The 16,479-nt window shown below is 26.3% G+C and overlaps 1 pseudogene; it reads left to right on the top strand.

Moving 5' to 3' along the window:
• The first annotated feature begins 9,751 nt into the window (after positions 1-9,751).
• Positions 9,752-15,567, top strand: LOC132935369 (uncharacterized; annotated as a pseudogene).
• The last annotated feature ends 912 nt before the right edge of the window (positions 15,568-16,479 follow it).

A 16,479-nucleotide genomic window follows, 5' to 3' on the forward strand; every position in this document is an offset into this window, starting at 1 on the left:
ATGCGTAGGTTTAGTTTTAAACCTTCCTAATAGTGGCGGACGAAGGAAATATAGGTCAAACCCGGTCAATCGCACACACATACACACATACAGTAAGGACCAGAAAAATAGTATATAAATAGTATGTTTATTATTTCCTATTACATTTATGTACTATTATATTTAGGGTTGAATGTGATAATAATAGGTATATGATTAAAATCATTTATTTTACTATTAAGCATTAGTACAATAGGTATAGGAGGTTAAATTTATTTTAGCCTAAAAATGCATTTTCAAATGTCACTGTGTGTATAAAATATAATAAGAATCTCTAAAAGTTTCAATTAACCAAGAATAATAATATTATAATAATAAAATATTATTTTTAAATTACAACAAAATAACTAAAATTGTTATTCTTGGATTTAATATGTAATTTTGTCCAAATTTAAACTTAAAATGTCTGTAAAAATAAACTGTGTTTACCTATATATTTTTTAGATTTTTTTTGGTTACAGTATAAACTAGGTACTTGTGCGAATAGGCACTTGTTTCAAAATTTCAATCTTTAGCTATAAAAGTTGAACATTTTATTATTTTTAATTACAAAAATGTTTGAAAATGTTGTCAAAACTTTAAATATTTATATACGTTTATATACAGGGTGTGTCTTCAGGTCGGGAACACTTTTATTTAAATGTAAAACAAACATAAATAAAACACTAATTCGAAACTCTTAGCCCGTATACTTCGATCGTCGTTTCACACGAACAATCGTCGTACCTTCGTTCTCACCGAATCACTCAGTGACAACGGGTCCGCCACTCCGCCCGTGTTTGCGTTACGGAATTATAAAGCAAAATATTATTGTCACCTCAGCACATCTTTCTTCGGTAGCCTGAGCAATATCATGATATTTATTTATATTTTATTGCAATAATTAACATCTTACAATATGTCCACCTATATTACATATTATGTCATAACTCATAATATATATTAAATAATTTTATATTTACGACTGTCTACAATATACGACAATCCTATAGTTGTATAAAAAAAAATGGCCTTAAAAAATGATTTTAAGACTTTTTTTAAAATAGAATTTCAAATTGTTTCATTAAATACTAACTTATTTTATCACTCAGTGCTGTAACCAGGAGATACATTGGGGCACGCCCCCCCCCCCTTCCAGAAATTTTTTTAAAAATTTTTTTTTTGCTTTCTTATATTATATTATAATTTTATGTTTGATAAGAATTAAAAGTTAAGGCAATTGAAAGCAAACCATTTTGAGTAGTGTAGTGACTGATCATTATTCTGCGTGATTTCCATAAACACTTTATGTAATTAAACTATTAAAGATAAACTACGGCTAAGATTCTTAGAAATCCAAAATGTACATCAAACATTCTCAACTTATTTGTACCACGAAAAAAAATTCCTCCAGTACCAAAAGTCCAATTTAAATTTTGAAAACATATTTGAATTCTTTAATCTCTTTTGTAGGTTATGTAAAGTATCAAATTAATTTAAATTTTTTTCAAAATCCACTTTTACTTTAGTATTAAAAAAAAAAATATCACTTTTTATAAAACACAGACAAAAAGCGAAGATATTCTAATAGCTTTTCAAAATTAAAATTTGAGTTCTGGAAGAAATTTTTTTCCGCTTTAGTCTAAATATACAAAAAAACGACCAGCTTTCAACAACATATTATAGTCTTGTATTGTTGTTAATAAATGGTAATACCTGATATTCGAACGACAAATAAAATATTTTATTTACAACACATGATATAATGATATATTAATACATAAAAAATGTTAATATATTGTTCTATTAAACGTAGGCAAAGGTGAGCAAGTCAATGGAAATTATTAACTGTGGAAAGTTAAGTTAATTCAATTAAATTGTCTTCAATTAAGTTAAAAGTTACAAAAAAAAGTAACTAGATAAGGTTAAAGTTAAGATAGAAAATAAAATTACCATAACTTAGTTGAAAAAAAGTAGGTAAGTGGATGTCGCTCTGCTGAACAGTAGGTTACTGTAATGGATGGTGTTAAATTTGAATTCAATGATATAATATCATTGTATAAGAAAAACGATTCTGAGCGAAAACGGTCAGTCAACCTATATGGTATTACTAATATATTTGATGATATTATTGTGAATAAAGTAATTAATACATAACCTATTTACGTGGAACCTTGTTTTAAATGTTTAATCCTTAGATATAAAATTTGAACATTTTATAAATTTTTAACTACAAAAAAATTATTAAATTTTAAATTTAATACATCTTGTCAAAATTTGAACTTTAAATCCTTATAAAAAAAAAATTGTGCTTTTGTATTTTTAATATTTTTTAACTGCTATTGTAAAAATTTATCAGGAGCCTTGCATTATATTTTCACGCTTTTTTACCTACCAAATAAAATGTTATTGATATTTATAGGAAAAAAACAAAAAAAATTAAAAACTGACAATGTCCATTAAAAGCTCAAAAAAGTCAAAAAATTTTAAAAATTTTTATGGTGTATAGCAAATGAAAATATAAACATTCAGTAAAATTTTCATGTATCTACAGTTATTCGTTTTTGAATAACAATAAAATAAAAAAACCGCTACATTAGAAATCGAGTTAATCTCCATTGTGAAAATATGAACTTCAAACGCTCGTAAAAATTTAATTTGACTTTCTTATAGACATTTTTTTTTTTTGATAAAGGTAGATAATCTTATAAGGAATCTTGTATTACATTTTAAATACTTAGATTTAAAAAGAAATTTTTTTATGAATTCTTAACTTAAAATAATTTGGTAATTTTCGTGATTTGTCCATATTTTGTCAATTTTTGAACTTTAAATGTTTAGAAAAAAAAACTGTGACTAAGGATTTTTAATATTTTTCAAATGTCATTGTCACAATATAATAGGAGCCTTGTATTAAATTTTCAAACTTTTTTTACCCAACAAATAAAGTTTTATCGGCATCCATAGAAAGAAAGACTAATAAAATTGAAAACTGAAAATGTTCCTAATTAGTTCAAAACAAATCAAAATATTTTGAAAATGCTAATATAAATGACCAGTGAAAATTTCATGTGTATACGTGTTAGAGTTACACCAATAACCAAAATCGATTTTGTGGAAAACCGATTTTACGTAAAAATTTCCGTTTTTCTTTAATTTTTATGTGGTTTTGCCCGGCGCTTTTGAAAACTATTGGAAATTTTAAATATTGACCTCCCCAATGCACCAACGATATTCACTTTCCCATCGAACAAGATACTGAAGTTGAAAATCCAATAATTATTTCGACTACTTATCGTGTATACAGACACAAAAAAAATAAAAAAAAAAAATAAATATAAAATAAAAAAAAAAAAACACACATTGTAAAATCAATATATTGAGTATACATTCATTGTTTCACTCAGAATCTAAAAGTTTTTTTTCAATTTACGATATTTTTAAGTCATAAACTGCCCTACTATTTTTGTCATACATAAACATTTACCAAGACGTTAACACTGTGTAAAAAATTACATTATTATAATACATTATTCAAAAATAAATTACTAATCGAAAAAGTGTCAACGAATCAATATTGTCTAGTTGATTACGCATTTACGCATGACACGATAAGAAAATCAACTTAACTGCACGACAATAATAATTAACTATAAAAAATTAAGTTACAATAATAACAATAATTTTAACTGAATAAGTTAATAAGTTAATAACAAAAATAATTAACTAGTTAAATTTAAAGTTAAAAAAATTTAACTTTTTAACAAGTTAATTCCCCCACCTTTGAACATAAGTAGGTAGGTACCATAGTTGTTAACATACATATATAAGAAGTCATACAAAGAAATATATAATAAATACACTTTATGAACAAGGGATCATAATATTAAATAATCTAAAATTTCCAAAACTAGAAGAAAAAATAAAGCCCCCCCCCCAAAAAAAAAAAAAAAAAATGTTCTGGCTACGGCCACTAGACTCATAACTAGACACTAGGTTACTGTCTCAGTTTATTCGCTTCGTAGACTATAAAATTATGATTAAAGACAACTACCTAATTTCAATCCTACTACTTTAATAATTAATTATTTAATGCGTGCCTATATAATTTAAATATGAATATAAAGTTATAAAAATCTATTGATTGGTCCTTGTTTGTAGTAAAATTAGTCTTCTTAGAGATTGTTTTCAGTTTGAAGTATACCTATAATATTTTTATTTCAACAAATAGCAGTAAAAGTTCGTTGTTCTTCCCCTGTGGACAATTTGTGGTACTTATTATTTAGTTTTGTAGTAGTTTATTCTTCTTCTCATTTGTTTTATTTCATAAGGTTATTATTGACAAAATGATAGGGCACATACTACGTCATGATTGCAATTTTATAGAAGGTGACATAGAAGGTTATATTGGAAGAGGAAGGCCGAGGATGGAATATATGAAACAAATCATAGTTGACATGGGAAAGGATAGCTACTAGGAACTAAAGGAACTAAGTTACATAATAGGGAAGCATAGAGAACTGCAGCAAACCAGTCAAACGAATGAAGACGCAAAGAAGAAGGTTAGTATTGGTATCTTGCTTGGTTTAGTTTTCTTGAATTTTATTTTGTATTTTTGATTCTTATGTCTATAATATGTTTGCTTTTCAAATTAATGCTTGGTGTGTTTTTCGTGTCTTTGTATGAATTTTTTGTTGTTTGTTTTTATAATGATTAGGTAGTTAATGCTTGTTGTCTACTTTGAAAATATTAAATTCGCCTCTCGTCTCTGAAGATTGTCGTGACTTGGTGAATCGTAAATTTTGTTGAATATGCTAAAAATACAGTATGCTGTTCTTTTTAATTTCTGTAATATTGTTTTTAATATTTAATTATGTATTTTTGATATAATGGAGTTAATTAACATACATGTGACATATATAATATTATATTTTATTATTTTTACTTAAATTAAATTGTTATATTATACTATTTCAGTGGTCTTGTTAGTATATGTTTATTGTTCCTAATACAATTTTTGCTTGTGTCTTTATTAGTGGTCTTGCTGATCTGATGCTAAATTATATAATTATTTTTAAAAAAAATTTTATTAGATACATATAAAATCTGGGAGAAAAATTGAAATTAAACAGTTACAATAAATGTATTTATTGATGTAGAGAATGGTTATATATTGTGTGATGAAATTGTAATTGTGAACAGATTTTTTTTAAGGATATCTTAAAAAGATCATTAATGTGTATTGTAAATTATGTGTATTTAACTACTCGTATTTCTAGATACCCATATAATATAGTGTCATAGACCTTAATTTTTTTTCGATATTAATATTATGGGTTAATTTTATACAGTATAAAGTATTTACGGTGGTTGAAATATTGATTTGTCTGTTTTTAATTTAATTTCACACGGTTCTGCGTTTGCGCACCCTAACTTTAACGGGTGGGACGTAAATAAATGCTTAATTTTTTTTTTAATTTTGACGTCTTTATATACCTACGTTTTAATTATTTTATTTTGTTCATTGGAAATCTTTATTTTTGTACCTTGGTTTTCGATTATTTCGTACCTACTCATTAGTGATAGATTCATTATTTAAGTTAATATTGTTTTTAAATTCTTGTCTATTCTTATACTGTGTGTTTAATATTTTGTTAATACCTACCTAGTTCCTATTGTCATTCCTATTGGTTCGTCGGTATTGTCTTCTGTCAGAGTTTTTTTGTGTCAAATGTTTATCACTGCGTAAGCTTTTGATTGGATTTATTTTATACTATTTTTGTATATCATATTTTGTTATATACCTATATTTTAGATTTTATATAAGTGGACAACGACTGTGTAATCGCCCCGTGATGTGTAATACGTTAAAATCAGTGTCTTGTGAGTGGAACATTGCCATTTAAATATTGTGTAATTACCGTGGAGAAAAAAACTAACTTTTAGGTAAAATATTTATTATTGTTATTGTACATTTTTCATATTAATAAATAATAACAATATTTATGATATGATAGTATTAAACTGTTAATTGTTATACCTGCATAAAAGTTTGATTAATATAATACCTTTATAAAATACAGAGTTTACGGTTATTATGGATTCAAGAGTGACCTAATAAATTATTCAAAATTGTCGTTATTATGATTTTTAAATAATATGACTTATAGGTACATTCGTGCATTTTTGTGGCGTAATAATAATATACTTATCATTAAAAAACAAAATTTCCATTAACTTTCAAAATAAAACTTGTGTAGTTGGATGAGTCCCAATGAGGGGCGGATTAGGAAGAGATTTCGGCCCGGAAAATACAAAAGTATACCGTCCAACTTACTAATTTACTAAATATTGAATTTCAGCCAACATGATATTATAATTTTAACTTAACTGCAATTTTTTTATCATTTGATGAAATATGCAGTTTATAATACTTTATCAAACTTTATTAGTAATACCTATATACATCGGTATAATATTTATTTTTATTTTAACAGGTTATGTTTACACATTTATAATAGTCTAAGTACCTATATATAACACAATAAAAGTGAATAATTTAAATTACCTACTATAATGTTACGGTTATTGTATTAATCAGAAAGCTTATACCTATGCAATAATATTTAATAATGTGCTTTTAGACTTAAGTATTTTAAGAATTCAATCATTATCTATTTCATATATGTAGAACATATTTTTCAATCGTGACACCTTCTAATTTATTTTCACATCATTCATTTTTTTAAGAAATTAGTTTTGTCCATAATGTGGAAACACACCGAAAGAGTTATATTTTAATATACTAAGCTAAATTCAACACAATATAGTGACAGTATGGCTTACAATATTGCCACAAAGACAAAGTTAACTGAAGTCTGAAATCTATAATTATATAAAATTGCCGATGCCCGAACGATTGTTGTTTTTAAAATTTGTATTCATTTTTGATTTTAGAAATAAAATTATATGGATTATGATAATATTAATTATTAATATTGTTGTACATATATTTCTTTGCCCCCATAAAACACACACAACACTTTCATGCACGTCCCCGCATGCGTCTAAATATAAATATATTCCATTATTCCAACTATTAATTATTAATCATCAAAAATAACTAATTCATCATTGTGACAATAATTTCTTATTTTTTCAAAATCTTATAAAAGTGGGTACCTATGTATTTGAGCTAGTAAAAAATAATGATGGTTAAACGGAAATCTACAAATTTGCTATGCTTTCTCAAGAAATTTTTTTGGTGAATCGTGTTGCTTATTGTACTTTTGTACTATTATACTCGTTAAGTTGTTGAGTGTTGTATTGCCTATGTGTGCATTTAAAGGCACTCTTTTATTTTTATAGTTAGCGTGACACTGCCGAGTTGTTGGATAAACATAATTTAATTTAGATGTAAAAATTATCACTTATTTTGTCTGTTTATTGCAGGATTTCAAAGACTTGATACTTATATACTTTATATAATGAGTATGAACAAATATTTTTCTACATTGTTTAATGTTAAGAATCTTTTCAAATCTCCTTCTTCCAATGTTTTTTAATAAATAAACAATAATAGTATTTGCATTTCAATTGGTAATTCAATTTTAATAGGTTATACCAATTTAAAAATCAATCAATGATATATATTATTAATGTTACCAATATTTTGGTTGTTAATTAATTGTTAATATGTTATTCCTAAAATAGTACCTAAACATCACAATTCCTAATTTCTTAATAATTATTGTGTGTACCTATTAAAAATAGGTTATCTTGAAAACTTTCAGAGCCCAAGAAAGAAAAGATCGTTAGACAGGACAATAAGGACACCAATGGGTCAATTTTTGTAGATAATCAATTGAAATATTATGTGAAACGCAGTGGTTTTACATTCTGAATAATATTTAGTGTCATTGACCTTTGATATATTTGCTACTGTCGGAGAAGATTCAAAAACCATAAAATCTTCTTTATCTTTAAGAGTATCTAAAGGAGTAGCACAACATTCTTTAAATGTCTCAATACTATTATAGGAATTATTTGAAGTCAAGTCTGATGAACTTAATGCAGTTACTGTCGCTGACCATTCTGCACCAAACGTTTTTTCTTCAGCTTCTCGTAAGACTTGGTGGTCTAAAAACAACAAAAAATTATAATTAAAAATATATTCAACTATTAGGTAACTGTATTAGATGTTTTTATAATTTAATACACCTTTTTAAAATGTATATTAAAAAATATGATCATACATACTTAACATATTAAAAACACATACAAGTCAAGTTATAAAAAACTTGTTATTGCTTCAAAATCTAAGCCTTAAAAATTGGTTTGGTAGATATATTATTAGTAGATAAATTCTCAGTTTTAAAAAATTACTTACCAATATCTTAATTAGAACTATCCATTATTTATTCAATGTAACAGCTTAACCTAAAAATGATATGGATTATTATAAAATATATATTATATTATTTTTAGTTAAGAAAGGGGGGAAAGTGGGTAACGCCAGTGGGTTAAATTTGTCTGCATTCTCCTTTTGCATCATCCTTGATGTACCTGTTATATGCATAGACCTATAACCTAAGTTAGTTTATAGGTGTATGGTTTAAAGTATAGGTGAATTTAAATTTGAAAGCAATGATGAATTAATAATTGTTAAAATGTAATTTAAGTCTCTAGGTAGCACAATTATTTTTGGAGTTGCAACTAAATAGTAAATAATTAAAATCAATTTCAAACAAGTTAAACATAATATTTACTATTTTTTGGCAGTTTATCCCAAATTTTGGAAAAACTATTGAGAATTTCGGAAAATGACCTCTAAAGAACCTAGCAAACCTCAAATAAGCTCAAATTATTCAATCGAAGATTCAGTATTTATAAATGCACTGTCTTAGTAGGTATTTTGAAACTCGAAAGTTGAAATTACTTTTCAAATTGTTATATAGTGACGTGTATTTTATTTACCTTGTACTGTTACCTCCCTATGAACAATAATATGTTTTTTAAATGTTTTTTTTTAATTACAATGTTGTGAATGTAATGATTTTAACAAAAACATTTTGAATATATTTTTAAAACATTTTTTTTTTACATTAAAAAAAAAATATGAAAAAAACCTTTTTAATTTTTTTTAAAAACATTTTTCATATGTATTTTTTATGTGCTTATAATTATATATATATTAATGTACATGATTGTAATTATCTTTAAAAAAACATATTAAAGATGTTTTTAAAACATTTTTTTAAATTAAAAAAAATATGAAAATTATATTTTTTTATTTTTTTAAAAACATTTTTTATATGTATTTTCCGTGTGTTATTTATAATTACATATATATAAATAATGTATATAATAATAATAATAATTATGTATATAATGTATATTATGTATATAATAATTATAATGATGTAATATTATGATCTACACTATTGATAAAATTACACCTAATAAAATATTATGGGTTTTCTTAACGGTGTCGTGATATTAATATCCGCAGACCTAGTACTGATGATAAGCGCCTAAAGCGCGGACCAAGCGCTGTGATTGGCCCTAGCGCGTAACAGAGTAACAGACATTGTCATCTATCGATAGACGCTGTCGATCGACGCCACAGCGTTGTTTATAATTTATATGATGTAACTGATGTAAGTTTTATAATTAATGTGCGTCGTTGTTGTTTTTGTTCCACCGCCATTTGCGACATACGGATATCCTTATTTCTTTTATACGGTGTGTATAATCGGTTGGTGCGTTCGCCGTTTCGGTATACTTATTGTAACTCGTAAGTTTTGGTTTTACAAACAATCGGTCCGTGGTCGTGTGTATTGTGCTGAAACGCGTGTGCCAACGTCTTACCTCATCAGAACAGCGACATTCCGTTGTGCGTGCAGTGGTGTCGATACTCAATTATTGAACAAGTACCTAGTCGGAACTTGGACAGCGAATGCGAGGGCTTCGACTGCTTCGAGACAGGTCAGTCATAATTAAAGTCATTTAACAAGTGTTTGTTAACACATGCCTCGTGCAGTCGTGCCTACCCCGTGTCTTTGTACAGTCCTGTCAAACTTAAGGCTTAACTTTAGTATTCATCTGCCGTAAAAATGTGCCTACAACTATGTATAATATAGCATAATATATACTTAAGTACCTACATACATACTAACAATTATAACTTACGTGTCTTTTCATATTATATGTATGCAAGCTGGGCAAGTTACTAATTTCTTTCAAATAACTAGTTAAAGTTTAACAAAAAAGAAATAAATTTAGAATTTAAGTTAGTTTTTGAAATTTTCCAAACTTCTATCTATTATAGTTAGTTTAGTTAAAACAGTAGACAACTTAAATTAGAGTAGGTAGATGTACCTAAAGAGTTAGTTTTTTTATTTATAGTTTAAAAATCCGTTGGTTCAAATGTAATGTAAACCTATAACATTAAATTAAAAATTTGGTGATTTAATATATTGTAGTTTAGGTAATTGATAATTTTATCAAATAGTTTGAGTAGGTACTTAATAAATAATGACTTTAATTTTTTAAAAACAAATTAGGTAGTATAATATAATTTATTTTTAGCAAAACAAACAATTTAGGTTCTGATTTAGGTTATTAGAATACATATAACATAAAAGAAATGCCAAGGAAACGGGAACATTTTAAGAACCTCTCCAAAAGAAGTCAACGTAGGCGCATAAATGAGGATTGTCATAAATTCAATGAGGCACCAGAAAGTCATGATGAGTCTGAAGAACCAATGACAAATCTTTTAAATAATGCAAAATGTTCTAATCGAGGTTCTAATTCATTTAATGTTTCCTCAATTGATTTTGAAGCCTTACCTTCTGAGGAATGCAAAAAATCTTCTGATGAAATTTTAAGTGATGAGGTTGAGTTCATTTTGAGTAATATAACTTCTGATTCAGAGTGTTCTTCGGCTGAAAGCACATTTTCTGATGTTCCATTAATAATAGATGCAAATTCTGAACAACCACAAGAATCTCCTTACGTCTTACAAAAGTTTCTTCAAAGATGGTCTATTCAACATAATGTAACTCATAATTGTCTATCTGATTTACTACGGAGATTGAAAGATACAGTTCCTGGTTTAACCTCTGCTTTACCAAGTGATGCTAGGACATTATTGAAAACTTCCAAGACTAAATTTTGTTCAAAAATTGTTTCTCCTGGAAAATATATTCACATAGGACTTGAGAAACAACTTCAAAGAATTATTTCTGGTCCTTTTCAAGATTCAATTCATAGTTTCAAACTAATAATTAATATAGATGGTATTCCAATTTTTAAAAGTTCAAACATACAAGTCATACCAATTTTATTTGGGATATTATCAGATATAAATGAACTACAAAATAAAGTGTTTCCAATTGGTTTATACTGTGGTAAAGGTAAACCTCATGATATGGATTCTTACCTAGAAGAATTTGTTAATGAAGTGAATAATTTATCAGAGAAAGGTATTTTACATCAAAGTGGAAAAACAATACCAGTGAAAGTTGTTGCTTTCTGTTGTGATGCTCCTGCAAAGGCAGACATTCTTGGTATAAAGTCTTTTAGTGGGTACAACTCGTGTACAAGATGTGTTGTTAAAGGTGAAACGAGTAACAACCGTAGAATATTTACAGATCTTGATTGTGTACTAAGAACAAATGAAGATTTTCATAATTGGTCAGATACAGAATTTCGTAAAACTAAAACGTTACTTACAAAAATCCGAGGACTGCATTTTAACAACTCATTTGTTTTAGATATAATGCACCTTGTTTATTTAGGAGTAACTCGAACTATGATTTTAACATGGAGTACAGGAAATATTCCTCACAAATTGTCTAGTAAACTATGTCTTAGATTATCATCATTATTAGTTGAATATCGTTCATGTGTACCTATTGAGATTAATAGGAAACCAAGAGAGCTGAAACTTATACTTCGTTGGAAAGCTACTGAATTTAGAACATTTTTGCTATATTTAGGACCGGTTGTCTTAAAATCTGTTCTAACTAGTAAAAAATATGAGAACTTTCTAACTCTTCATTTTGCAGTGACTATTTTATTGTCACCTAAAATGTGTAAAGATAGTGAGATGCGCAATTATGCAAGATCGTTACTACAGCGTTTTGTTGAAGACTTTATTCTTCTGTATAGTAAAGACTTTATCACTCATAATTTTCACGGTTTAATTCATTTAGTTGATGACTCTGATTATTATTCAGGAATAACATCAAATTTTACTTTAGAAACAATATCTGCATTTCAGTTTGAAAATTATTTGCAAAAAATTAAATCAATGGTGCGAGGATATAATAAACCAGCTGAACAAATCTGTAATCGATTAGGTGAATGTTTTTTATTAGAAAGCTATTTTGAAACTCCTCGACAATCATCATTGCCAAAAATATCACGTATTCACTGTGATGGTCCTCTTCTATCAGATTGTTGTGGACCACAATACAAGATTCATATGTTTCACCATTTTCAATTAAGAATAACAAAACCTGATAATTGCTGTGGGCCAAAGAATGGTGATATTATAATGGTGCACAACTTTGCTTATTCAAAATCACTAAAAACTGAAGTTGTCATTGGTAAAAAATTTGTATCACAAGAAGATTACTATTCAGTGCCGTGTAATAGCTCATCACTTGGAATTTATGTCGTTCAACATTTTTCCACCTTAAAAATGTGGCCAGTTTCAGAAATTTGCTTAAAATATATATATTTTCCATACAAAAATCAGTCATATATTGTCTTACCTTTAATTCATCTATGTTAAATACCTATTGTAAATGTAAAGATTATTTATTAGGATAAGTTATTTTTTGTACTTTTAATATTAGGTTATAATATAAGAGTTAGATTTATGAACAATAAGATGAAGAATATTATTCCTAAAACATGTAAAATATTTGTTCATTTAATTTAAAACTTTAATGCTGAATGATGTAAATTTAATGATTATGTATTTAGTTACCTAAGTATTTTGAATTTTAAGTATAAGGTTGTTTATGTTTATTTATGAATTATTTAAGGGAGAGAATAAAATAGAAAATATATATGTCTATAGGTATGGTATATGTGTAGGTACAAAACAATATATTTTTTTAAACTTATTTTTTCCAACTTAGTTTCAGATAATACGTAACAATGTGGTCATTAATCAAAATTATTGATACGGATGAGGTAACATACTATGATGTAGTACCAAATAAGTGGATAGTGAATGATAAACACTGCTTATACCCCGTTGCTCGAGTAAGCACTATAAAAAAGTTGGCAAAAGAAAACACAGATTGCAAAGATGATTGGGAAGTTTTCAATATGGTCATTATTGAACAAGATATTAGTAAGTTTAATTTTAATAATTAATTTAGTAAGAAATTTGTTTTGTTATTAATCAATTTACTTTGTTCTCATAACTACAATATTCAATTAATTACAAAATAAGCATTGAAGCTGGCTACTTTTTATAGTGAGATTTTTAAAATACTTATGTCAAAATTGATTTATTTTTATAGGTGATTATGAGAGAGGATATAAAATGATGATAAAAGCAAATAAAAAACAAAGTGAGTCTAATTTAGATTCTGAGTTTGAAATTAGAGGTAAAGGTTGCCGAAAAAAAACAACTTCTTCAAAGCAACTTTTTGGAATAAGTAGTAGCGATGAGGATATTGCTGTAGATAATAATGATCCACATCCTTCGACCAGTTCTATTGAAAACTTAGGACTACAAGCCAGATTACCAGTAAACATTGAACGTCAGTTTCCTACTCCTCCACCTGTATTGTTGAAATCTGCTACAAAGAGAACATTTAATTCAATATCAACTTTGTCACCTTCTACATCAAGCTCTAGAGCTGTTATGAGTACTCTAGTTGAAGGTGATAAGTCTTCTAAACCTGTATGTCCTTTAATTGGTACACGTTACAGTAAAAACGAACACCGATGCTCTTCATCAGACCTGTGTTTCATTTCTGGTGAGTTAAAAATCTTAAATTATTTTTTTTAAAGTTCTTAATTTTAATTGCACCATTATTGCAGCCGATTTAATGAAACTAAGGAATACTGTTTCTTATATTAAACATCATCTCATTGATAATAAGGATACAACTGATGATAAAAAAACTGTAGTAGTATCTAATTATGAAATGGACAATATATTTCCAATAAAAAGTGAAGATGGTCTTAAGATGTTAGAAAACAAACTTGAAGATATTGAATATTTTCATAAACTGGTAATTATGAAGTGTTAAAGTAGATAGCTAGTTTACTACTTTATATTATTTTCTATTCATAATATGTATTAGTTAAATTATATAATACATTTTGTTTTAATATTTTAGTGCATATATTCTTTTAAATTAATAAGCCAAGGTTAGTGTAATATTATTAGAAACCAATTTCTAAGTTGAAACAATATATATATTGTATAAGTATAAATAAAATAATACCTAAATAAAAATTTTCTCTTAAATAATATAATTTCATTATACCTATATTAAAGGGCATCACCACACTAAATATATATTTTAATATATATTAAATTTTAAATCAATAGCTCGTCTTAAGCACATAGATATACTTTGGCTTATGAAAAACAAAATTCTGAAATACTGTGTTGTAAGTTATTAAAACCATTGTGTAAATCAAAATACATAAACATGTAACACATTGGCGGCTACTCACCCGTCGGTTCTATATATAGCGCCACGCGGCATTTATCGACTCATTATCTTGATAAATAATCATTTTTTTCAACTTTGGATTTTTACTAAAACGTTTTCAATAATTTTGGCTACAATAATACACCAACAGACTCAAAATTAAAAAAAGTTAGTGGTGTGATATTCTTTAATAAAAATATATTTTTTGTATTTTAAAATATGTTAGACCATGCATTAATAATGTACAATTAACTTAATAGGTGTCCACAATTGCATTTACAATTGGTGGGATAAAGAGTTTATCCAAAATGACAACATCAACAATGAGGATAATGTTTTCAGATGAATTTATTGCAGATTATAGTTGGAAGGGGCAAAAAAAAAAAAAAGTCTTGAAGCAAGTCCAATTCACAAAGTCATAATAAGTAGGCAATATTCATATCAATTATTTTTTATTATTTACAATTTTAATATTTATGAACAAGTTTCGCATCCTTGAATTACAAACAATATTGTTAATTCTCTAAGGTTAGTTCTTATAAGAATACAATATCCAGTTAAAGTTGGCAGACTCTTATAACCGCCAGAATTCTGCCTGTAATAAAATCTATTATCAGTCAGTTAGTATTAACTGAAACTTTACTGGACATTGCGTAGGAACGACTCTAACAGTAATAAACAGTAATTTTGAATAGAGTTATTAATGTTATCATATAACTTGTAGTATTTCTAACACTTTTATATTATAATATTCAAAATTGTAGAGAAGCTTGTTTCCAAATTAAATGTTTATTGCTCGTATTTTGTAGGTATTAGGTACATAATTTTATAGTATATATAATATTGTTTTATATTTTATTATTAGGTGCAATACAACACAAATTTCCTACCACTACAAAAGCTAGTATTATAGAATTTATAAGCCCATGGATGGCTCAGAGCGTAACCAGAATTAAAAGGCATACCTACATTTTCAGTTATTTTACATTATTATAAGATTTATTTTTTAATATGATTGTATTTATTAATTATAGAAATGCCATTAAAGTATCTTCTTTGACTACTTCAGCAATAATAGATGATGATGATCCTGCCACATGTTCTGACCAGCCTATCTGACTTATAACCAGTTATTTGTTACATCTAAGTGTGGTTATTGTTTTTATTTTATTATACTTATAAGTTGTTATTTTCTTTTATAAATAAGTATTAATTCCAAGTGTGGTTATTGTTTTTATTTTATTATACTTATAAGTTATTATTTTCTTTTATAAATAAGTATTAATTTCAAGTGTGGTTATTGTTTTTATTTTATTATACTTATAAGTGTTATTTTCTTTTAAAAATAAGTATTCAAGTATAGCTATAATTATATACATTAATATATACACACTAAATATACATATTTTATTAGGTGTATATATTATTATTTTATTTTGTATTCATTTTATAAATATTATTACCTATGCCTAACTATCAAGGTTCTTTATTATTTTATTTAAAATTAATTTTTTTTTTTATGATATTGAATTATAAATTAATACATGTTTTTTTTTTAATAAACAAATTCTTGCAATTCTATAACGGCCTATGTGTGTATATGAAAAATTAACATAATGTACCTATAACAATTATTTTAAATGTTCTTTTTAGCTGAAAACACTGCATTTTTAACATTTATGCATATGTTTAAAAAAACATTTAGGAAGCTTTTACAAAATATATAAAAAATCTTTTTTGTTTATTTAAAAACAGCAAAAAAATA

This window comes from Metopolophium dirhodum, chromosome 1 (genome assembly GCF_019925205.1).
Source record: "Metopolophium dirhodum isolate CAU chromosome 1, ASM1992520v1, whole genome shotgun sequence".
NCBI lineage: Eukaryota > Metazoa > Arthropoda > Insecta > Hemiptera > Aphididae > Metopolophium > Metopolophium dirhodum.